At 51.9% G+C, this 23552-nt stretch overlaps 1 protein-coding gene across 1 annotated transcript in view; it reads left to right on the plus strand.

Annotated features, from left to right (window-relative positions):
- ZNF423 (zinc finger protein 423) overlaps window positions 1-23552 on the plus strand; it is a 315000-nt gene that overhangs the window by 16652 nt on the left and 274796 nt on the right. The gene's annotated exons all lie outside the window — the stretch shown is intronic.

Here is a 23552-nt window from a genome sequence, read left to right on the forward strand (position 1 = left end):
TTTTCCCACTGCACAAGCCTTGAAGCTCCCTGCTATGGGCGTTGCTGCACATTCATTCCAATCTAATTGCATAAAAGCCACTTTAATAGGACTTTTAAACTCCAGTCTACATCAGAATTCCTCTTTCCCTCCCTGGAAGGGGCTGCTCTGCACTCTCAGGGCTGGCAGAGCTCAGCTCGTGCCTCCAGGGAGAGGTAACAGAGGGAGCTCAGACTCGTGAGGTGTTGGGGGTGACATGACACTCAGGACATGGGATTCCCGCATAAGCTCTTCCCTGTACCTCAGTGTCTTAGCTGTAAAAATAGGTGGATGAATAAAGTTTTTCTAACTGTGAAGTTTTGCAGCTTGGAGCCTTCCCATGAGTACTGAGATTAGAACTGGCTTTGGGGGGTTTTGGGGAGCTCCTGAGTTGGGGGCCAGGGTCCCCTGTTTGCCCCGCATGCAGCCAGGGCCTCTCTTGGTAGTGGTGCCCCCGGCTCCCTGACCGGCAGGCGCTGGGATCCCCTTGCTTGTCCTCCTCCCCTGCCTCGGGCCAGGCCTGCCCTGAGATCCTGACCAGCTTTTTCTGGATTCGTGGGGGAGCTGGAGCTGCTTCAGTCTTGCAGAATCTTAAGGCCTGAGGAAGTCTATGACAGAACATTCAGTCCAAGCTTCTCCTCTTTTCGTTGTGGAAACTGAAGCAGGAAGAGAGATTTGCTCTGGGTCAGTATTTCAAAAACGTGCTTAGGCATCGGGTATATAAACATTGAATGTTTTCATGGTTATGTGTCTAATGTGTGATATTATAGACATTTGTGACTTAACTATGATGCTAAATTCATTTAAGTGAAAAAACGGAGTTGACAAGAAAGTGTTAGTGGTACAGAATATGGAGATTCAGCGGGAAGTTTGAAGATGGTTCAGTGAAATTTGGGAAAGGAGACTAAGCCCTTGAACCCAAGCCTGTGGCCCCTGGTTCCACGTCCTTTCCAGCAGGAGCTGATGCTGCCTGCAGAGTCCACAGGGTCCTGGTTGACCCAGGCTTGTGCACTGTTGTGGCTGCAGGTGCCCTGGCCCTTGGTGACAGGGGCTTCCTCCACAGAGAGGGGACTTGTCTGAAGCCAACATGGTGAGTGGTGCTCAAATTCTGGGGAGGAGGGTCCGGGACTAGGACAGGCTTTGGGGTCAGCACTGGGCAGGTAGGAGGCTGGGGGAAGGGGCTGTGTAGCCCCCTGTGTGTCTCCTTCTGTGCAGGAAGCGAGTTCCCCATGGTGGGGGGAAACAGCAAGACCCTAAGGCGCCGTGTGTCAGAGATGTAGTCCCCCTGAGAGATGAGGGGTGCAGGGGCTCACACTTGCTGCCTGCTCTGGAGAGGATCCCACTGTACCCCAAACCCCTGAACTAGGAAAGCACTCAGCCCCGCGTTGTCTACAGAAGGTCCTCCTTCCCAGCTGCTTTCCCAGTGGGGCTGGCAGTGATGCAGACAGATGGGAACATCAGTGGCTTGCAAGGAGGGTGCTAGCAGTGATTGCTATAGACAGAAAGCCCTGGGCAAGGGGGTGGCTGCATGCCTAGGCAGTGAGGTGTCTCCCAGCTTGCAGAAGGCAAGGGCGATGTTGATGGTAGGGCCTTGGAGTCTGCAGTTCTGTAATTCCACAGTTGGGCGGCCAGTCTTAGGGCCTCTCTGGGCTGCCTGGGAGTAGTGGGAGCTATGGGATTTGCCAGTTTCCAGGCAAGAGCTGAGCATGCCTCGTGCATGTAGGAGGATGCACACTCCTTGTGACTCCACAGCCACAGCTCGCCGTGGTGCCAGTCAGGTTCGGATTCTCTGCTCAGCGATGGGGAGAGGCAGGGCAGAGCATCCCCGGCAGTGGATAATCCACAACGAGACAGCCAGGCCAGGAATTGTTTTGTTTTCTTTGGCTCATTTTTGCTGGTGTTTTTTGTTTGTTTGTTTGTTTGTTTTGTTTTTTTAGTTTGTGCCATGCATGTGATAAATTTTCATTCCCAGTTCTATTGGACTTGAGCTATTAAAGTCAGCTTGTATTCCCTGAGCATGGGGTGTGTGAGATGGCTCCAAGCCTGGGTGGCAGGCAGAAGTCAGTGTGGGAGGTGGCCCTGGACATAGGCAATGTCACATTTATTGAGCACTTACCTAGTGTGTGCCAGGCACTGAGCGAACACTCTACCTGCAACGTCTCGCTGAGCCATTGTGACAGCTCTGTGAGGTGGGTGCCGCTTCCAGCAGCAGCTCCATCATTTCTCTGTGGGCTTGGCTTAGGGACAGCCATCTGGTGGACAACAGGGCCAAAGGCCTGGTGAAAGCCGCTTTTGTCTAATACTTTTCATTAAACTGAGAAAATGTCACTTGGCCACATCAGAGAATGGCAGCAGGTGACAGAAGATTATGGGGGAGCAAAACCTCCCAGGCCACCCTTGGCACTGCTACTGAGAAACCCCATCCTCATTTGACACATGAGGGAAGGAGCTCGGAGCAGTACAGTAGTGAATCCACGGTCCCCAGCTGGCAGGCTGTGCATCAGGGACTCGAACCCAAGTCCTCCGGAAGCCAGAGCCTGTGGTTTAACCTCTGCACCACTTGGCATCAGGAGGTGGAGAGCTGAGCAGGACCTGAAAGCGGGGCATTATGGCGACTTCTGGAAGGTCCTTGGCAGGACAGGCATGGTGGCTGCAGGGCATAGGTAGGTCCTGCTCACAGGCCCCCATTGGCCCTGGGCTGAGGGCATTTTACCAGGAGGAAGGGAGAGCTATAAGGCATAGAGTAGCTCTTCTTCTTGGGGGGGGGCCCTGTTGGCCCAGAGCGCAAGCTTTTCATGCACCTTCCTCTCCTCTGCTTTGCCCAGCCCTGGGCGTGTGATGGAGAACTGCAATAAAGAAGCAGAATGCGCAGTTTGCGTCTTCACTCACCTCTGGCCCGCCCTGGCCACCCTGCTAGTGGGGACCCTGTGGCCCTCAGCCCCCAGGAACAACCAGGCTTGCTCCTTCTGTGCCCTCGAGCAGGGGCCCTGACAGTGATGGAGAGCCCGGCCTTGCCTGGCAGGGAAAGGAGCGAAATGATGAGCTCATGGCAATATCCCGTAGTCCCGAGGCGGGGGCGTGGGGAGTGGAGCGCGCAGGCCCACTCATGCCGCTTGCTGGCGAATGGGGCTGCTGATGGTGAGGCCCAGGGGAAGGAGCACTTCATTTGGAGTCAAGATGTGGGGTTGCCTTGGAGGTGTGGAGCTGGAGTTCTTAACCTGTTTTGAGCCACAGGTGCCTTTGAGCATCCAGTGGCAGTGTGTGGATTCTCTTTCGGACACACACAGGATTTCATGTGTGATTTCAGGGTTGTTCGTGGGCCATTCTTCTTCTCCAGCCAACCCTAACTTCTCCCGCCTTGCCAGGCCATAGGTGTGAACTTACAAATGTGAAAGTCCTTTGCAAATGGGAAAACCTTGCCAGGGTCACAAACTCAAAGGCCCACCTGAGGCGCGCTGATGGCCCAGGTGGGCTGATACGTGAGGGGCCGCGGTGGATGGTGACACAGATCCTGCAAAGAGGATGGCTGGCCCTCAGCTCCTGCCGGCTGGGCCATGAATTGCCAGAATTCTGGCTGGGTCCAGAGTTGCCAGATCTTCAGAGTTTTAAAAGAAAAGCCAGAAAGCTGGATTTTCATAAGAAATCTTTAGATTCTTAAACCAACCCAGCTTATGTCTTTTTAAAAACAGCTTTACTGAGATATAATTCACATATCATACAATTCACCCACTTAAAGTGAATTTTGGTATATTTAGAGATATATGTGACCATTACTTGAGTGAACTTAGAACATTTTCATGTCCTTAAAAGGAAACTCTTGACCAGGAGCGGTGGCTCACACCTGTAATCCCAGCACTTTGGGAGGCCGAGGCAGGAGGATTGCTTGAGCCCAGGAGTTTGAGACCAGCCTGGGTAATATAGTGAGACCCTGTCTCTACAAAGAATCAAAACAAAATAGCCCTGGGCATGGTGGCATGCACCTGGAATCCCAGCTACTTGGGACACTGAGGCAAGAAGATCACTTGAGCCCAAGAGTTCGAGGTTATGGTGAGTTTTGATGATGACACTGCACTCCAGCCTGGGTGACAGAGTGATAGCCTGCCTCTAAAATAATTAACTAAATAAAAGAAAAAGAAAAAAAAATAATAAAAAAGAAACACTGTATCCTTAGCTACCACCCCTGCCAGTCCCAGGCTACCACTGATCCACTTACTTTTTATTCTAATTTTTATTTTTTTGAGACAGAGTCTCACTCTGTCGCCCAGGCTGGAGTGCAGTGGCGCGATCTCAGCTAACTGCACCCTCCACCTCCTGAGTTCAAGCAATTCTTCTGTCTCAGCCTCCCCTTGTAGCGGGGACTACAGGTGTGTGCCACCACACCTGGCAATGTACAAGTTTTTGTTTGAATGCTTGTTTTTAGTTCTTTTGGGTGTATTTGTAGGCGTAGAATTACTGGGTCTTAGGGTAACTTTATGTTTAACCTTTGGAAGAGCCACCAGACCTTCCCAGGCATTTTGCATTCCCACTGCCCATAGGGATTCCACTTTTTCCAGGTCCTTGTCAGCATTTATTATTTTCCTTTTTGCAAATTCTAACCTTCCTAGTAGGTGTGAAGGTATCTCATTCTCAACAACTCATGGATTTTTTTTTTTTTTCTTTTTTTTTTTTGAGATGGAGTCTTGGTCTGTTGCCAGGCTGGAGTGCAGTGGCACCATCTTGGCTCACTGCAACCTCTACCTCCCAGGTTCAAATGATTCTCTTGCCTCAGCCTCCCCAGTAGCTGGGACTACAGACATGTTCCACCAAGCCCAGCTAATTTTTGTATTTTTAGTAGAGATGGGGTTTCACCATGTTGGCCAGAATGATCTTGATCTCCTGACCTTGTGATGTGCAAGCCTCGGCCTTCCAAAGGCTCCCAGTGCCTTTGACCTACCTCCTAGCAACATCTCCAAATCCCCTGTATTCTGCCTGTCACAGCCTGGCACTAGCCCTAACCCTAACCCCCGTCTCTCCCGCCCATCCTGGCCTGGTACTAAACCTACCGCTATCCCTAACACCCCTCTTTCCCACCCATCCCAGCCTGATACTAGCCCTAACCCCCCTCTTTCCCGCCCATCCCAGCCTGCTACTGACCCTAACCCTACTCTAATGCTAACCCCCTTCTTTTCCACCCACCCCAGTGTGGTACTAACCCTAACCCTAATGCTACTCCTAACTCCCCTCTTTCCCACCTATCCCAGCCTGCTACTAACCCTAACACTAACTTTAACGCTAACCCTAATCCCCCTCTTTGCTGCCTATCCCAACCTGGCACTAACCCTAACCTTAACCCTAACCACCCATCTGGTAATAACCCTACTGCCTAATAACCTCTACTGCCCATCCCAGCCTGGTAATAACCCTAACCCTACCCCTAACCCCTATCTCTCCCGCCCATCACCCCCTGGTAGGGAGATGCATCTTGCCTTCAGCATTTCCTCCCTCTTCCCACAAGCCCTTTGGAATGAGGTCTCTAAGTGGCAGACACCAGAAACATCATGTATGATCCTCAGGTCTATGATGTGGGCTTTCAGGGAACCCACACAACCATGTGGAAATTTACCTCCTCTTTCCCTGTCACTGAGTTTGATCTGGGAGCTGAAGCTGCGCATCTATTTATTTTTATGTTTATTGTTTTTATTGAGACAGGGCCTTTCTATGTTGCCCAGGTTGGTCTCGAACTCCTAGGCTCAAACAATCCTCCTGTCTCAGCCTTCCAAGCAGCTGGGATTACAGGCATGCACCACCATGCTTAGCCTGAAGTGGGTAAGGGGATCATTTTTATGTAATTGTCTAGTCAGAGTCTCATTGGAATCTTCCACCTCACCAGGCTGGGTTTTGGGACTGGTTGGGCAGAGTCTGCTCCATGGCTTCCATCCAGCATGGCAGCTCTGGAACAGCAGCAGGGAGAGGCAGTAAGAGGAGGGTCTGTGGGTGGGCCAGAGATAGGACACAGTTAGTTCGTTGACACATACTTCTTGTGAACGCCTGGGCAGGTTAGGTAAGTCTATTTCTGGCGTGGTGACAGACACACTTGTTTGAGAGGAACACTCAGTATCATCAGTTGACTGTGATGGCCCCGCAGCCTGAGACCTTATTTGTGTTGCACTGTGATCAGACTTTTAGGCCTTCCTGCCATGGGACAGGTGTTCTTGCGCCAGTTAATAGGAACCGTCACTCCCATTTACAAGGTGCTTCTAGGAGCCAGGTCTCCTTTGCTTTTCACATGCATATGAGAAAACCGAGAAACAGAGATGCTAGTAACTTGCTTCTAGGTCACTCAGCCAAGAAGCGGCAGAGCAGAGATTTGAACCCAGGCAGCTCATGCATGAATTTAGTGCCTCAACTGTAGAGGGCAGACCTGCCAGTGAGAATGCGGGTCCCATGCCTTGTTTTAGAGGAGAATCTCTGGAGTCAGCTCTGTGCCCCGGTCACTCCTGGGTCAGGTAAAAGAGTCTAACTGAAGCCAGCCCTCGGGATTTGCTGCCTGGAAGGAGAGGAGGTGCATGTTTTGAAGACCTTGCACACATCTCCCATGTTCAAAGCCAGGCCTGGAAAGCACTGGGCCAGGCTCTCTGCAGGGACTCACACCACCTCCAGCCCCCGTCCCCAGCCCTCCTTCCACATCTTGGTGTTGGGCATGGGGGCAGTTTGCAGGGGAAGGTGGGGATAGGACTGCAGGCTCTGGGACCTCCTCAGGTGGGAGGTAGAGCCGGCATTGGGGTAGCTGGTGTCCTGGGACCTCCTTGAGAAGAATGCCTTGAAGCCTCTCATTTTTCTTTTAGCCTGGTTCTGGGTAAAAGATGGGGTGAGGAGAATGGTCGGGGTCCCTGCTCCTGACCAAGGCGACAACCTCATCCCCTGCAGTCCTTTGCCCCCAGGTTTTGGCTGGGAAAATGGACAGAAATGTCCAGAAGCCTGGGCCATTCACCATGGGCGGGCGAGGCTACTCCGTGCAGTCCCGCCTGCACTTCTGAACCACGCGGAGCTGCCTCCCACCCTGCTTGTGTGTTGCTGGAGTGCATATTTATTATTTCAATGGCTTCACAGAAACTCCACCCACACCCCTGCGCTTCTGCACTTGCGTTTGCATTTCTCCCAGTCCCCTTTCGAGCTCTGTTCGTCTATAAGCTTCTACATGAAGTCCACGCTGAACTCGCAGTGGATTTCCTTGTAGTTCCTGTTGGACCTGAGCTTCCTGTGGTCCTGGGACCCATGTACCTCCCACCTTAGTGTCTGTACTGGAGCCCTCAAGTGGATGGGCGTGAATGTTCTTCTCCACCTCTCCCCTGTTGGACGTTCGGACTGCTTTAGGTGATGGCTGTTGTAAATAACGCCATGATGAACATCTTTGTGTGGGTGGTCTTTTTTTTCTCCTTTGGAGATTTTCTTAGGGGCTCCCAGCACCTTCTAACTTTTTCTTTCAATCCCCAAATCAAAGCTGGAGAGACTGTTCCCCTCGTCTGTGTCCATTGCTCCCCACTGGGTCTCACTTTGAACACTTCCCCAAGTGACTGTCCTGCATTGGGTCGCCTGTGGGATGTCTCACCCACCCATGATACTTGCCTAGAGCCATGTGACTGTGGCCCGTGGTGCAAGCTGCCTGGACACCCTTTGGCTTCGGGCTGGTGTGCTGGTGGCGTCTGCCTTTTGTGCTTGAGCTCCCAACCTAATCATCTTTTTGATGAGGACCAAGAGACATTTTAAAGGAGCAGAAAAGTCTCACTAAATAGATGTAGAATTTCCAGTATTTTAAAGACTTATGAAATGCATTTTTATATGGGGCCAGCTGGGGAGTTTCTCATTAGCTCGGCTGGGGAGCCTGTGGGGAGTTGAGCTAAGTGGAGCCAGGCAGGCTGGGTAGGAAGACGCGGTGGCCCCGAGCTCACCGGGGGAGCGTGGCAGGCATGCGCCAGCGAGTCGGCTCCACGGACCCCTGGCCAGGCAGCCTGGGCTGCGCCTTTGTTAGAGCTGCTCCCTCTACAGCACAGGGGGCCTCAGAAATCGTCAGGTGGTGACTGGAGCTGAGAGGTGGCCACTCTGTTACCATGGTGAGCAGTCCACGGGGTAGGGCATTCTGTGCCGCGTGTGCACATGGATGCATGCACTTGTGTGTGTGCTTGTGTGTGAGCATGCCCAGGTAGCTGCAGCCCTGACTCGGACCCCTGGCAGGGGGGCGCTCCAGTGCCCCTGTGCTCTGCCTGCTGGTTGGTGCTGCATCCTGGGCTCCCTGGTGCTGCCTTGGACCAGTTCTCTCAGGAGGAGGTGGCATTTCCTGCCCACCCTTTTCCTCTGGCTCTGCACCAGCCTTGGGGCCCCCATTGGGCTCCGCTGTACTTGGTTTCCTCGTTGACATGCCTGCTGTGCACGTGTGTATGCAGAGCCCATGCATACATGTGCACATGTGTGCTCAGGACTCAAGTGTGCTGGTACCCAGGGCATGTGGAAATGAACAGGTGTGCAGTGCGTCTTCTGACTCCTGTTTTCCCCCTGTACCTCTATCCTGGCTGATGACTTCACTTCCATGGAGCTAAGCTTGTCTTGCTGATTTCTACCCTCTTGAGATGGACTTGGGGCTTCCCTGATGGCAGGGATGCTGTCGTTTGTCACGTGTCCCTGGCCTGGCATTGGGACTTTGCAGCGCAGTTGCTCAGTTGATTTGGGACCATCTGCCCCAGCAAACCCATGGCCCTGCCCCTCCTCTCCTGGTGCCGTTGGGCTTTTCGGGGGACATCAGTAATGAGGATTGTAAAGACAAGGAGGAGCCAGTCCTAATTCCTCCAAAGCTGGGTGCTCCCTGAGGATGGAAAGGCCTCTCTTTGGTGTCGGCCCTTTCCCAAGTCCCCAAGGATCCTGCTGTCCTGCTGGTGGACACTGGAAATCAATAGTTCTTTGGCAACTTGAAGCCTGCCCATAAATAGTCAGCTGTGTCTGTGGGTTGGGGTGTGTGGGGTGGGGTGATGATGGCATCACTCCTCATGCATTTGGGGGAGTCGGTGCCCATCCTACTCCCTCCAGTGTTGCCCAGCCTTGTGCGTGCGTCCTGGGGTGGTTTGCACCCGCGCTGCTCAAACTTGAACATGTGTACAAATGGTCAAGACGCAGATTCTGACTCAGCAGGTCTGGGTAGGGTCTGAGAATCTGCATTTCTAACAGGCTCCGCAGTGATGTTGATGCTGTTGGTCCACAGACTGTGTTACTCCTTGGCATTTTTTGAAGCTCAGCCTAAATGACACCTCCTCCAGGAAGTTTCCCATGATAGCCCTGCCATAATTCTGTGCCCCCCTGAGCCTAAGAGCTCCTGATCCTGGCCCTCAGTGCTCCCACTGCCTTCTGCTTGGTTCTAGCGTTCCTTCTCTTCTTATACCCAGCTCCCTGATGCTCTGCTCACTCCTAGGGGGCAGTGACCGAGTCTGGTTCTCTGCGTCCCCACAGCTCAGCCCTGGCTTGGCAGTTGGCAGGTGCCTGGCAAATGTCTGCCAAGATGCAGAGCCTCACCTCCACCTCTTTGTCTGTATTTGTCCTGGGAAGTGCAGGGCCTGAGTTTTGTTCACTTTGTTAAGAGCAAAATCTGGGTTTGAGGTCTAGATGCTTATTAGCCGTTCAATATGGAGTAAGTTACTAAACCTCCCTGTCCTTTCATTTCCTCATCGGAAATGGGGATAATAATAGTCCTACTTCCTAAGGCCATTGTGAGGATGGCACAGGGAATCCGCATGGAGTGCTTAACCCCTAGGGTGCCATCTGGCACCAAGGCTCCAACGGGCCCCTCCTTCTCATCACATCGTCACAGCTCCCTGCCTTTCTCCCCACATCTTGACTGGCAATCTCTAGGCATGGCCACAGTGCCTGGGGCAATCTGCTTCACCTTCCTGCAGGTTTGGGGTGGAACTGAATCTGTAGGGAACCATTCTTGTTTACCCTGGTTGGTGAGGCATGGCTTGTTTCCCAAGTGGGGCAGGCCAGGTGGGGTGGGGGTTGGTGGGAGGTGGGCAGGGTCTGCTCTGAAAGGCAGAGGCCTGAGGCTGTCCTGAGATCAGATTCCTTCCCTGGGTGGGGCTGGACACATGGACTGTGCGGCCATGGGCCAGTGCCCGGTAGGAAATGGCCAGGGTCAGCCTGACCGCACCACCTGGCATGTGTTGGCTTCCTGGGTGGACACTCTGAAGGGCCCAGTTCCTGGGTTGGATACGGTCAGTGGTGCCCTGCTATAGACTGCAGGCAGCCCACAGGGGTTAGGCTGCTGTCATGTCAGCTGACATTCCCTTAAAATCCTTGAGTGTGCAGGGAGATGCACACACACACACACTCTCACACACACACGAGATTAGGCTGAGCCTGGCTATCTGATGCCTCTCTGGTTCAAAAAATTATTATCTTACCTCCACTAATAAGTTTTTCTCCTTTGTCACGGTTGATTGCTTTAACTGATGGCTGCTGGCCATATGTGGTAGTAGTTAGCACATCAGACTCATGCTTAGTCTGGCAAATATGATAAATTTTACTTATGCTGTTCTACTTATCAAGGCTAAATGTCCTGCAAACCTGGCAAGCTTGTGGAGGCAGGGACAGTGCCTATTTGCTTACTGTTGTATCCTCAGCAATTGGCACTGTCTTAACAATAACAATTAAAAAGTAATAACCATCTAGTGAGCATCCACTCAGTGCCAGACAGCGGGCTGTGACATGCATTATCTCATTTAAGCCTTGTTAACCACAGTATTAGCATTCCCATCTCACAGATGAGCAACTGAGGCCAAAGAGGTAAAGAGATTGGTCCAGTCTGCACAGCTAGTTGGGGTTTTGTCTGAGTCTAGGGCACGCTTTCTGTAGTTGCTAATTCGTAGTGCCTGGGACTCAGTGGAGACTTACTGCATCTTTGTGGAATGAGCGGCACTAGAATGTGCTGTGAGCCCTAATGTCATTGCAGCGACACACCACTAGTAAGAAGCCACCAGGGTCAGTGTGGGAATGAGTGATTGTTGATGGGCACAAGCCTGTGAGTGCTCTTTGGTGGTGACGTGTAAATTCACAAGTCATTGTGTGTGCATGCATGTGCACATGCAACATACACATATTACATGCACACAAACACAAGGACGCATGCACACATTAATACATATATATGCTCATACTCCCACTCAGTGCAAACGTACTCCACACAATGCACATGGACACTCACACACACGTAGGTACACATTTACACACAATGCACATGTACCCCCATACACATGTAAACACTCACACACATATGTGCACATTGGCATCTGCACACTCACACAATACACACATTCACATATATGGGCCTTCACATACGTGTTCCTCCGTACTACACACATATGTATGCACAGCCAAGTGCATGCATATGCATAATGTACACTCACACGGACGCCTACAGACACAGGTGTGCACACACATGCACAACACAGATGTATGCCTATACATGCATACAGGAGTGTGTTCACACTGCCAACATACACATAGTGCGCATGTGCACACACTTACAAATCCATGCACATACAGAGGCACACACACATATGCAGCATTCACTCATCCACATCCGGGCATGCAAATGAGCAGAAAAAGCCCGTTTCTAGGCTGTCTCCCTTGAAGGATCAGGAACAGTGCCCAGGCGGGGTGTTCAAGATGTCCACATCGTCTCCTTGCTCTCTGTTTTCTTTCTTCCGTTTCTTTGTCATACCCTCAGGGTCCTAGACGTTCTTTCCATCCAAAGATTTGCACCCCTGCTCTTGGACCCAGTGCTGGGCTGACCCGGGTGTGGACCTAGACCCCAGTCTTGGTCCATCTGTCTGTTCGCCTGCCTGGCCTGCTGCGGCCTGCATGTACCGCCCCCCAACCCCCAACTTGCGTGTGACTTCATTTTCCACTCTGCACCTGCCTCTTTAAGAGACCAGGGGCCTGGCGGGCCTGTCCCCAGGGTCGGGGCTGGGGGAGGCTGGACAGCTGCAGGTTGGGGGGAAGCCTTGTGAGCTCCCAGCGGCCTCTTGGAGCCTGGGTAACGCTGGGGAAACTGAAACAAAGGCCGACAATGGCCTCCTTCCCTCCCCGGGTGGCCTCAGAGCAGGGCCTGCCTGGGCGGCCTCTGGGGGCCCCTGTTATTTCCTGTGCTGGCTGTGGGGCTTCTGGCCAGCTTGGAACGGGACAGGAAGCTGGGCAGGGCATCGCCTCCCCACCCGCTGGGCTGGCCCTCGCAGGCCAGAGTAGCTGCTCCTGGGAGTGGGGGTCGGCTTGGCGTTCCTGCTCCGTGACCGCCGCTCCAGCCCCGCTTGGCCTGGTCTGCCCTACTCAGGTCTGGCCAGGCCTCCCAGGAGGGAAACTCAGCCTTCCGTCTCCACTGCCCGCTCCCTGCTGCCGACTCCATGTGCTCCCACCATCTCCGCTGAGTCCATCCATGCTGTCACCTGAGCTCCTGCATCTCCTCTCCCTAAATGGCCCAAGCCGCTGTGGTCAGAGCCCTTGCCCCACAGAGCCGAGGACAGGGCCAGGCAGGGAGCATTTCATGGCTTATTAATTAACTCATTTGGGATTATGCTAGAGGTAAGCATAGGTTTGGTACCAGGGTTAGGGTTACACTGAAGTTTAAGGTTAGCGTTAGGTTTACCAAAACCTACAGACCAAAAAAACATATGAGTTAAGGGCATGGCTTTTCAGGCAGGCAGGTCTTTATTTCAATCCTGATTCACCACCAGCTATTCATCACAGAATTGTCAGGCATCTGTGTCCTTCTAGGCCACAAGAGCACAGTTGGGTCCCTGACTTCCAGGACTCACATTCTAGAGTGAGGAGGCAGCAGTGGGCAGGTGAACACACACTGCACAAATTAAGTGTATTCACTGCGAGAATGGGCTTGACTCAGTGGTTGCACCTTCCCAGAGCTCAGCTTCCTGATCTGTAGAATGGGAATAACAAAGCCGCTACCTTGTATCACCATTATAAGGACAGGTGAGAGGGTAGATGGCATGTGCCCAGCATGGTGCCTGGCACACAGCATGTCCCCAGTAAGCGCTAACTGTGATGATTATTAATGAAAGGCAGTGGAGGTGGCCTGTGGGTCACTGGGGTGCTCAAATAATAGATGAAGAGACCAATTATGTCAAAACCTAAGGGAAGGGTCAGGATGCCTTTGAGCCTCCTGGCAGCCAAGGCCCAAAGAGAGATAGAGTCAAAGCTGCTTCCATCTGATGTAAGAGCTTGGGACAGACCAGTGTTTTCCCCTGGCCTGGATGCTGCCTTCACTAGGCTGCGTCTGGGGGCTGGCGGGGCAGCTGCTCAGGTAACTTTCCTAAGTGCCTGGTTAAGTGCAATTAAATGGGTTTCTTTAAGGCAGGATCTCCAAGGGCCTTCAACATGCCTGTGGATGCTTTGAGTTATAGGGAGGGGTTCTTAAAACTCTTGGACTCAGAATCTGTCCTTCATCCCTTTTTTTGAGGACCACCTATCCCTAAGCCCAGAATCTTGGAACACAGTTTGGGAAGCTCTGTTTATGTGCTTCTCCTTTGAACTGAACACCACGGGAGGCACCTCACTCACAATGTCCCCTCCTCCCCTTGCCCAGACTGTCATTTGGCTGTGGTTTATTCCGACAGGCCTGGGGGTCTTCATGTGGCAGATCCCACCTGTTGCTTACTTCTTACTGGATGATTGCATTTACTCATTTTATCTGAGTCCGATCCAGCCTCCAGCAGGGGTGCAGTTATGGAAACTGAGGCTCAGAGTGCTTAGAGGGCTCAGGACTGTGGCTCCTAATTCAGGGCCTATCCACTGCCCCATATTCCATAGACACACACACCCAGATGCACACGCATGCTCACACACATGCACACACCTGAATGTATGCACGATCACCCACTTTTTGCTCTGCGTATGTAGTGATGTTGTTCTGTGTCTGAGATCTAAAGTCTGGCTGGAGCCCTCTCTCTTTCTCCTGCCCACCTCCTCTTCCTGGTGGGCAGGACTGGGAGCCCGCCCCAGTTAGGCCTGCCAGTGGCCACTTACCCCGTGTCTGGCAGGCGCCCTGTGGAGTTTCCATGGTGAGCTGTCCTCTGGGGGCCCTGGGTGGGACTTTCCATCTGGGTGGAAACCTGACCCACTGGCTCAGGGCTGGAAGGGGAGGAAATGCCTTCTCCAAACGTGGAAAGAGGAAGCAAAGAGAGGTGGCTGGCCAGAGTCCCTGACTTCTGCAAAGCCACAGGGCCTGAGGACCCCAAGGAGCCTGGGGCAGAGCTGCGTAGGACTCACCCATCAGGGACGGCCACAGCTCAGATAGGGCCACAGCTGCGTAGTGTGGCTTTGCTTTGGGAGCTGACTGTTGTAGGCTCCTGCAGTTCTGCCCATGAGCTCGTGCCTGTCTGTGCTGGCATTCCCTGCATGCTCCTGCAGAGACTCGGGGCCAGCCAGTTGGTAAATGGCTAGGCCAGGATTTGGACTCGGTTCACTGTCCTCAAGGCCCATGTGGTTGTCACTCTGCCTCCTTGCCTTCCTCAAGCAGGCATTTCCATAGGCATTGCCTCACTGAGTTCTTGCAGGTGCGCTTTGACCATTGGTATTATCATTATTCTTGTATTTCATATGTGGAAATTGAGGCTCAGAGAGGCTAGGCATCTTGCCCAATGTCACACAGCAAGTTTGTGGCAGAGCTGCACTATAGCACAGATTCCACTCGCCCTTTACTTTGCTGACGGCAACATATGCATACGTATAGGTCATTTATCATTTAACTTCCTCCAACTTAGATAGACACATTTGCCAAAAAGTGAGGACAATAACAATGTAAAGAGATTTGGTAATTGCAGTCAATAGGAGCTGGCTTACTCAGGGAACCTGCGATGTGGTTAGGCACTGTGTCCCCACCCAAATCTCTTGAATTGTAATCCCCCAAATCCCCACGTATCAGGTGGAACAGGTGGAGATAATTGAATCATGGGGTGGTCTCCCCCCTGCTCTTCTTGTGACAGTGAGTGAGGTCTCACAAAATCTGATGGCTTTGTTTTTTCTTTCTTTCCTTTTTTTTTTTTGTGAGATGGAGTCTTACTCTGTCGCCCAGGCTGGAGTGCAATGGTGCCATATTGGCTCACTGCAATCTTTGTCTACTGGATTCAAGCGATTCTTCTGCCTCAGCCTCCTGAGTAGCTGGGATTACAGGCACCCACCACCATGCCTGGCTAATTTTTGTATTTTTGGTAGAGACAGGGTTTCACCATGTTGGCCAGGCTGGTCTCGAACTCCTGACCTCAGTTGATCCACCCGCCTCGGCCTCCCAAAGTGCTGAGATTACAGGCATGAGCCACCATGCCCAGCCAATCTGATGGTTTTATAAGGGGCTTCTCCCTTTGCTCAGCACTCATTCATCCTGCCGCCCTGTGAAGAAGGTGCCTGCTTCTCCTTTGCCTTCCGCCGTGATTGTACATTTCCTGAGGCCTCCCCAGCCATTTGGAACTGTGAGTCAATTAAACCTCTTTCTTTATAAACTATCCAGTCTCAAATATTTCTTCATAGCAGTGTGAGAATGGACTAATACAACCTGTGATGTGGGTGAGAATCTTCTGTTCCCTCGGGTGTTGGTCTCTGTGGCCCCTTGTGGGGCAGGTGGATTCCACTCTGGGGTTTTAAGATGTATGTTCATCCCACATGCTTGATGTAGGAACCAAGCCATTCGCCATGGATGTATCTCAAGCCACAGCAGTTGTATCTTAGGGGAGAGGAAAGAGTTTTGGGGATTAACTTTGACTCTAAGACACATTTGCCTCATAGACTGACTTTGGAACCTGGCACTCCCTTACCCCTGAAGCTGGGACAACAGGGGTGAGCCTCTGTCTGACTCACGGGTTCACCAAGGGTGCTTGGTCCAATGTGCCAGGGCAGGTGTGATGGCCAATTTTGTGTCAACATGACTGGGTTAAGGGCTGCCCAGACAGCTGATAGAACATGATTTCAGAGTGTGACTGTGCAGGTGTTTCTGGAAGAGATGAGCATTTTGATGGCTGGACTGAATAAAGCAGACGGCCCTCACCAGTGCCGGCTAGCATCATCCAGTCCACTGATGCTCTGGATAGAATGAAAAGGCAAAAGAGGGGTGACTTTGGTCTCTCTGTTTGAGCCCGGCCATCCATCTTCTGCACTTGGACGTCAGCACTCCTGTTTCTTGCGCCTTGAGTCTGGGGCTGGGACTGACAACATTGGCTCCCTTGGGTTTCAGGCCGTGGGACTTGGACATGAACTGCAGCACTGACTTTCCTGGGCTTCCAGCTTGCAGACCACAGAGGGTGGGATGTTTCCAGCCTCTATAACTATGTGATCCAGGCCCCCATAACACATCTCTTTTGGTATATCCATATGTGGATCCCCTTGGCTCTAGTTCTTGGGAGAACCCTGGCTAAGGCTCTAGATCTTGGGAGAACCCTGGTGAAGGTATGTGGGAGCTGAATTTTCTCTGTATGAGTCCATTTTCATACTGCTGTGAAGAAATATCCAAGACTGGGTAATGTATAAAGCAAAAGAGGTTTAATGGCCTCACAGTTCCACATGGCTGGGGAGGCCTCACAATCATGGTGAAAGGCAAAGGAAGAGCAAAGGCACGTCTTACATGGTGGCAGGCAAGACAGAATGAGAGCCAAGCAAAGGGGGACACCCCTTCTAAAATCATCAGATCTCGTGAGATTTACTCACTACCATGAGAACAGTATGGGGGAAACTGCCCTCATGATTCAGTTATCTCCAACAGGGTCCTTCCCACAACACATGGGAATTATGGGAACTACAATTTCAGATGAGGCTGTGCTCGGTGGCTCATGCCTGTAATCACAGCATTTTGGGAGGCTGAGGCAGGAGGATCACTTGAGGTCAGGAGTTCAAGACCAGCCTGGCCACCATGGTGAAACCCTGTCTCTACTAAAAATACAAAAATTAGCCAGGTTTGGTGGTGCATGCCTGTAATCCCAGCTACTCTCAGGAGGCTGAGGCAGGAGGATCGCTTGAACCTGGGAGGTGGAGGTTGCAGTGAGCTGAGATCGTGCCATTGCACTCCAACCTGGGTGACAGAGTGAGAGAGAGAGATTCCTTCTCAAAAAAAAAAAAAAAAAAAGAAATTCAAGATGAGATTTGGGTGGGGACACAGGACACAGCCAAATGATATCAGTCTCCATCAGTGGTGTTATGCTTAGTCTTACACCTGAACAATACCTCTCAGCCCAATTCCTGGGGCCTGACCTGGAGGTGCCTTGGGCCTTGGCAGAGGGGAAGATTGGCTTCTCTGCTCCTCCATCCCTTGGCCCCATAACTCCTCCAGCCATCCAGCACCCCTCCAAGCTCTGGGGTGAGAGAGGGAAGGCGGGGGGCCTCCTGCTGCTGTGGGGAGGCTTCTTAATCTTATACTCATGGCGTGATGGCCTCAGGGGCCCAGGTCAAGATCTGGGCTGGTAGCTTGGTCAGCCAGATGATGGGGAGCTTGGAGCATGGTAAACAGCAGGAGCACTAGATGAGGAGTTCAGAGCCCCAGACTTGGGCCAGTGCTTTGGCTGGCTGGATTCAGAGGCCACCAACAACCTTGGGAAGTCTTAGTGCCCTGGGCCAGCTGGAAGCAACGGAGGCTTCACTGGGGCAGTTGGCTGGGAGAGCCACATTGGTGAGTGATGTCACGGGGCCTGGAGATGGTCTCTTGTAGGCCTCCACTTTGTCCTTCGCCTGTATCCTGGCCCCTGTACCTTGTGCCCCTCCCAAAGCACCCTATCTCCCGCTTCCCACCTACTCCAAAGCGGCAGTCTTCCAAGGCCCAGCTGCCATTCCTGCCTTCCACAAACCCTTTGCACATGTGTCTCCTGTGGGGACCTGTCCTTTCCGGGAACCCCCATCCTACCCTTCAGAGCCTTTGGCGACCACATGCTGGCTTGTCCCTTTTCCTCAGCCGTTCATAGGCTTCTTCTCCCACCCACTGTGGACCAGGTTCTCTCCCTCCCCCCTCCCCCTATCCCCGGTAATCTAGCACCAGGCTCACGCTATGCATTTACTCATGGATGGACAGTTTCTCAGCACTTCTAGCACCAGGAAGTTCTACTTAATGTCTAACCACCTTCTCCATTGCTGCTGGCTGAGCCTCAGTGGTGTTGTTGCAAGACCTCTCCTTGGAGGGCTATGATGGTTGTGAGCCTGCACCGTTGGCAGGATCCATGAGGGCCCACTCATTCGTTCATTCATTTGTTCATTCTTTTTTCATTCTTTCAGTCACAGATGTTATTGAGCACCTATCATGTGCTGGTGAACATCCAGGAACAGAACTGACAAAGTCTCTGCTGTGCTCAGAGCTCACAGTCTTGTGGGGAGATGGCACTAGAAAAGTGAAAAAAGAATCAATGAATAAAAATGCACCACATGTTTTCACTAGGGGTGGCCAGCGGGGTGACCAGATAGAGTGGTGGGAGGTGAGGAGGAGAGGGCCGGCTGTGTTGGGGTGGTCAGAGAGGCCTCTGTGCCGAGGAGGGGGCGTTAGAGCCATGCACAGCAGCGGAAGCGGTGTCCCAGGTGTTCCCCACTGTGGGACAGAAGGGACGTCACTGTGCCTGGAGGAGAGCAAGTGCCAGGCAGAGGAGGGAGAGATGGGCTTGGAGATGAGGGAGGGAGACGGGGGTGTGAAATGAGGTGGTGGGGGAAGTGTGAGGTCAGGGAGATGAGAGGGGGAGAGAGGGGAAAGACGGAGCAGAGGGGAAGGAGGTGAGGTCAGGAGATTGTCAAGGGGAGCAGGCAGAAGTGTCTCATTTCAGGCCTTGGAGCCTTAGTGGGCGCCTCGGCTTTTCTTTTAAGTTGATGGGGAACCAGGGAGAGCTTTGCACAGGGCAGCAGCATGATCAAGTTTATATCTGGAAGAGATCCCTCTAGTTGTGTGTGGGGAAGAGGTGGTCAGGGCTGACCAAGTACTCATCCAGGTGCAAGCTGATGGGGCTGGGAGCAAGGTCAGGAGGTGAGCAGATGTCAGACTCTGAGTTTCTTTTTTCTTTTATTTTTTTTTGAGACAGTCTCATTCTGTTGTCCAGGCTGGAGTGCATTGGCGCGATCTCAGCTCACTGCAACCTCCGCCTCCCAGGTTCAAGTGATTCTCCTGCCTCAGCCTCCCAAGTAGCTGGGATTACAGGCATGCACCACCACTCCCAGCTACTTTTTGTATTTTTAGTAGAGACGGGGTTTCACCATGTTGGCCAGGCAGGTCTCAAACTCCTGACCTCAGGTGATCCACCCACCTTGGCCTCCCAAAGTGCTGGGATTACAGATGTGAGCCTAAGTTTCTTTTTGGAAGCAGGTTGAACAGAGTTTGTCTCTGGATTGGATGTTGGACATGAGAAAAGGAGAGAAGCTGAGGAAGCCTGCAAGGTTTTAGGCTTGGGCAGCTGGTGGCTGGGGCTGTGCTCACTGAGATGCAGGGCGCTGGGAGAAGTTGTCAGGGCGAAGGGCAGCTCGGTGTGGATGGCACGGCCCAAAAGTGTGGCTTGTCCATGATAAGCTTGAGATGCCCGTGGATGTTGAGGGGGCACTTGAACGTGTGTTTTGGCAATCAGGGGAGGATGGGACTGAGATGTGTTTTGGGTGCCATGAGTGTGTGGCTGAGACACATGCACCCACTAGGGGGTGAGCATAGACTGAGAACAGAGGAGCTGAGGTCTAGGGCCACAATGACATTGCAGGTTGGGACATTAACATTGACGGACGGGATGAGGAGGAGAGACTGAGGAGATGGAGAAAGGTGTCAGTGAGGTAGGAGGAAAACTGGGAATGGGCAGGTCCCTAGAACTCCATGAAGAAAATCTTCCAGGAGGGACAGGGTCACTGGGCAGGTCCAGTGCTTTCCAAAGCAGGCAATGGAGTGGGAGTGCGTGTGCTGTGACCTTGATGGCACCAGCTCTCTGTTTAGATGTGGCCACGTTGCAGGAGATATGTGGAAGGGAAGCCCAGCTGCTTGGCGGGAGCTGGATCTGCTAAAACAGCCTTTGCTTGAAACCATTCTGGGCTGAGAAGAGATGGGGTTCAGGGGTTAATGAAATGAACTCTCGTCTGCAGACTGGCCCATCCGGGGGTGTCCGCGCCGCGCCCCCGTTCCTGGCTCCCGCTCCCGGACGTACCCATGGCTGGAGCAGAGGTGGTGTCTGGGAGCTGCAGACTGTCCGCGGCGGAGTCCAGCTGTGCACGAGCCCTCAGCGCTGAAATTGCCATCCTCGTGCAGCCCAGAGCCAGCCTGCGGAAGTGGGCCAGCCGCACCTCCGTACAGGATTAGAGGGATGTGTAATGGATTAAAGATCAAAAATGTTAATTAAGAAATGGTCTTTTCTAATAAGATGCCTTCAAGGGCACAGGCCTGAAAAGGAGGGGATTTCTCATTTTGGCAACACGGTTTCTGTTGTAATGAAATTGGTTCACAGACAGTGGGGAGGACCCGACGTAAGCCTCATTTTAAAGACATCTCCATCCAAATTAATTAGCAATAAAATACGAAGGCCCGAGTGTCAGGCTGGCAGGCAGACAGTGCGTGTTGGCCTGGCTGGAAGGATGCGTGGACTTCAGAGGATTCCTTCTGTGTCCTGGTGCCTGCTGGAATGTTGTCCTTGATGCTGTGTTCAAGGGCATGTTCTTGGGGGTCCTGGTGGGGTCCGACTCTCCCTGGGATTAAAGGATGAGGCCTGGCTGGAGGCCTAACTCAGTGGGAACTTGCTGTGTGACTTCTGACTGTGCATGCCCCTCTCTGATCATTCCACTAGTTCCCTTTTTTTATCAGTTGTGGATAACAGTGAGTGACATCTAATTAGATGTCAATGACAATGAACAACACTCCCTGGATTGTTGGATCAAATAGATTCCTAGAGCCCAGTGCTGTGAAATCTCAGAATGGTCCATAGGAATCAGTGTGGTGATAGCTAAGGGATAGTTTGGTCTTTTTGTACCTGATGCTGCCTCTCGGCTGGGAACAGAGATGTAGGTGCCTTGGCCCTTCGAGTTCTGCTTTCCCCGGCCTTCCCTGATCTCGAGGCTATGAAGTCCCCCATGTTGTTTGAACGTCTCAGAAGACCATCATAGTCTAATGGTTAAGAATTGGGTTCTGGGGCCAGGCATGGTGGCCTGTAATCCCTGCACTTTGGGAGGCTGATGCAGGAGGATGGCTTGAGGGCAGCTGTTTGAGATGAGCCTGGGCAGCATAGCGAGACCCCATTTTTACAAAAAATAAAAATAAAAAATTATCTGGGCATGAGTGGCACACGCCTCTGGTCCCAGATAGTCTGGAGGCTGAGGTGGGAGGACTGCTTGAGCCCAGGAGTTCAAGACTGCAGTGAGTGAGCTATGTTTGCACCACTGCACTACAGCTTGGGCAACAGAGTGAGACCCTACCTCTAAAAAAAAATAAATAAATAAATAAGAAATTGGGTTCTGGAGTCTGCCAGGTCATAAGTTTGTATACCAGGACCTCCTACTTGGGACTTTAACCTTAGTACTTGACTTGTGAACATCAGTTTCCTCATCTGTAAAATGGGATCAGAGGTCCCAGTTTATAGCACTGCCGGGAAGTGAGAAAGGAGATACTGCTGTGATGAGCCTGGCCTCTGAGGGACTGAGGCTCTGTCTGCAGCGCTGGAGCTGTTGCTTTTGTTGCCGAGATGCAGGGAATCTGCCTGTTGGTTTCAGACGGGGCCTCGGTTAGAGGCTAGCAGCCTCCCCACGGCTCAGGCTCAGGCTCAGGCCTGTAGTGTTTTGAGTTTCCTGGGCCTTCCAGGGTCTGACACTTTGTTTTAGAAGAAGCCAGAGGACTGGGAGTCCCCCAGAGCCTCAGACTTACTCTGAAGGTCACAGGCTTGGAAAAAGCATGGGTGAGGATGTCTGAAGGAGGGTTTCTCAGTGCTGTGGCATCAGGTCTCCCTCTAGCTGACGGAAGCATGCGCATTTTCTTGCCCTCCGCAAACCTTGCTTTCCTGGGAGTGATGTTGGGAGCACGTCTGAGCAGGGAGAGGAGCCTTCCTGTCGCTTCTTGGGCAGGAGATTCCTCACCTGCTGTGCCTGGCTGGAGCTGCAAACCTTCACTTAAAAAAATAGGAAACAACTTTGTCTTATTTAGTGATATTTCCCTTGAATTGCGTTTGGTCCTATGTTAATTTTCTGACTTCTGCTTTACATTTTCTTGCATCTGCCTGCTATACATTTTCTCAGCATTCTACTATTTTCCTCCATTAAATTTTTCTTTTTAGAAATTGTGGTAAAATACATAAGATAAAATTTACTGTCATAACCATTTTAAGTGCACAGTTCAGCAGCATTAGGTACATTCATATTCTTGTGCAGCTGCCTCCACCATCCATCTCCAGAGTTCTTTTCATTTTCCCAGGTGAAACTCTATTCCCATTAAACACTCACTCCCCATTCCCTGTCCCCCAGGCCCTGACAGCCTCTATTCTACTGTCTATCTGTATTAATTTGACAACTGCAGGCAGGCCCTCATGTGAGTGGAGTCATACAGTATTTGTCTTTTTGTGCCTGGCTTGTTTCCCTTAGCATAATGTCCTCAAGGTTCATTCAGCTTGTAGCATATATCAGAATTTTCTCCCTTTTCTTTGACTTAATTTTTTATTTTTCGAGGTAGGGCCTCGTTCTGTTGTCCAGGCTGGAGTGCAGTGGCGTGATCATGGCTCACTGCAGCCTCGACTTCCCGGCCTCAAGCCATTCTCCTGCCTCAGCTTCCCAAGTAGCTGGGACTCCAGGTGCCTGCTACCATGTCCAGCTAAGTAAAATTTTTCTGTGTGCGTGGAGATGAGGTCTCACTATGTTGCCCAGGCTCATTTCAAACTCCTGGGCTCAAGCAATCCTCCTGCCTTGGCCTCTCAAAGTGCTGGGATTACAGTCCTGAGCCACTGTACCCAGGAAAATTTGTTTTTATTATAGTAAAATATATGTCGCATGAAATTTATCATTTTAACAATTTATGTGTACAGTTCAGTGGCGTTAAGTACAGTACATTCACCTTTCTGTGCAGCCACCACCACCATCCATCTTCAGAACGTTTTCATCTTCCCAAAATGAAACGATGTTCCCATTAAAACACAAACTCCCCATTGCCCTTTCCCAGGCCCTGGCAAACACTGTTCTACTCTGTTTTTTCTTTCACTTAATAAAAGAGAGGGCTCATTGCTGTCTCATGGGGTTGCTTCTCCATGTGGTGGCCTTTTTGCATACATGGGATTGAGGTGAAGGTAGAGAAAGGTAACCAAGAATGGGGTTGTAGGAAGAAAAGAGGGGGAGGCACTTGGCTGAGGTTGGTGGCTCATGCCTGTAATCCCCGCACTTTGGGAGGCCGAGGTGGGCAAATCACTTGAGGTCAGGAGTTCGAGACCAGCCTGGCCAACATGGTGAAACCCCGTCTCTACTAAAAATACAAAAAAAAATATTAGCTGGGCGTGGTGGTGCACATTCGTAATCCCAGCTACTGGGGGAGGCTGAGGCAGGAGAATCGCATG

Source organism: Papio anubis, chromosome 18 (assembly GCF_008728515.1).
Source record: "Papio anubis isolate 15944 chromosome 18, Panubis1.0, whole genome shotgun sequence".
NCBI classification, from domain to species: Eukaryota; Metazoa; Chordata; class Mammalia; order Primates; family Cercopithecidae; genus Papio; species Papio anubis.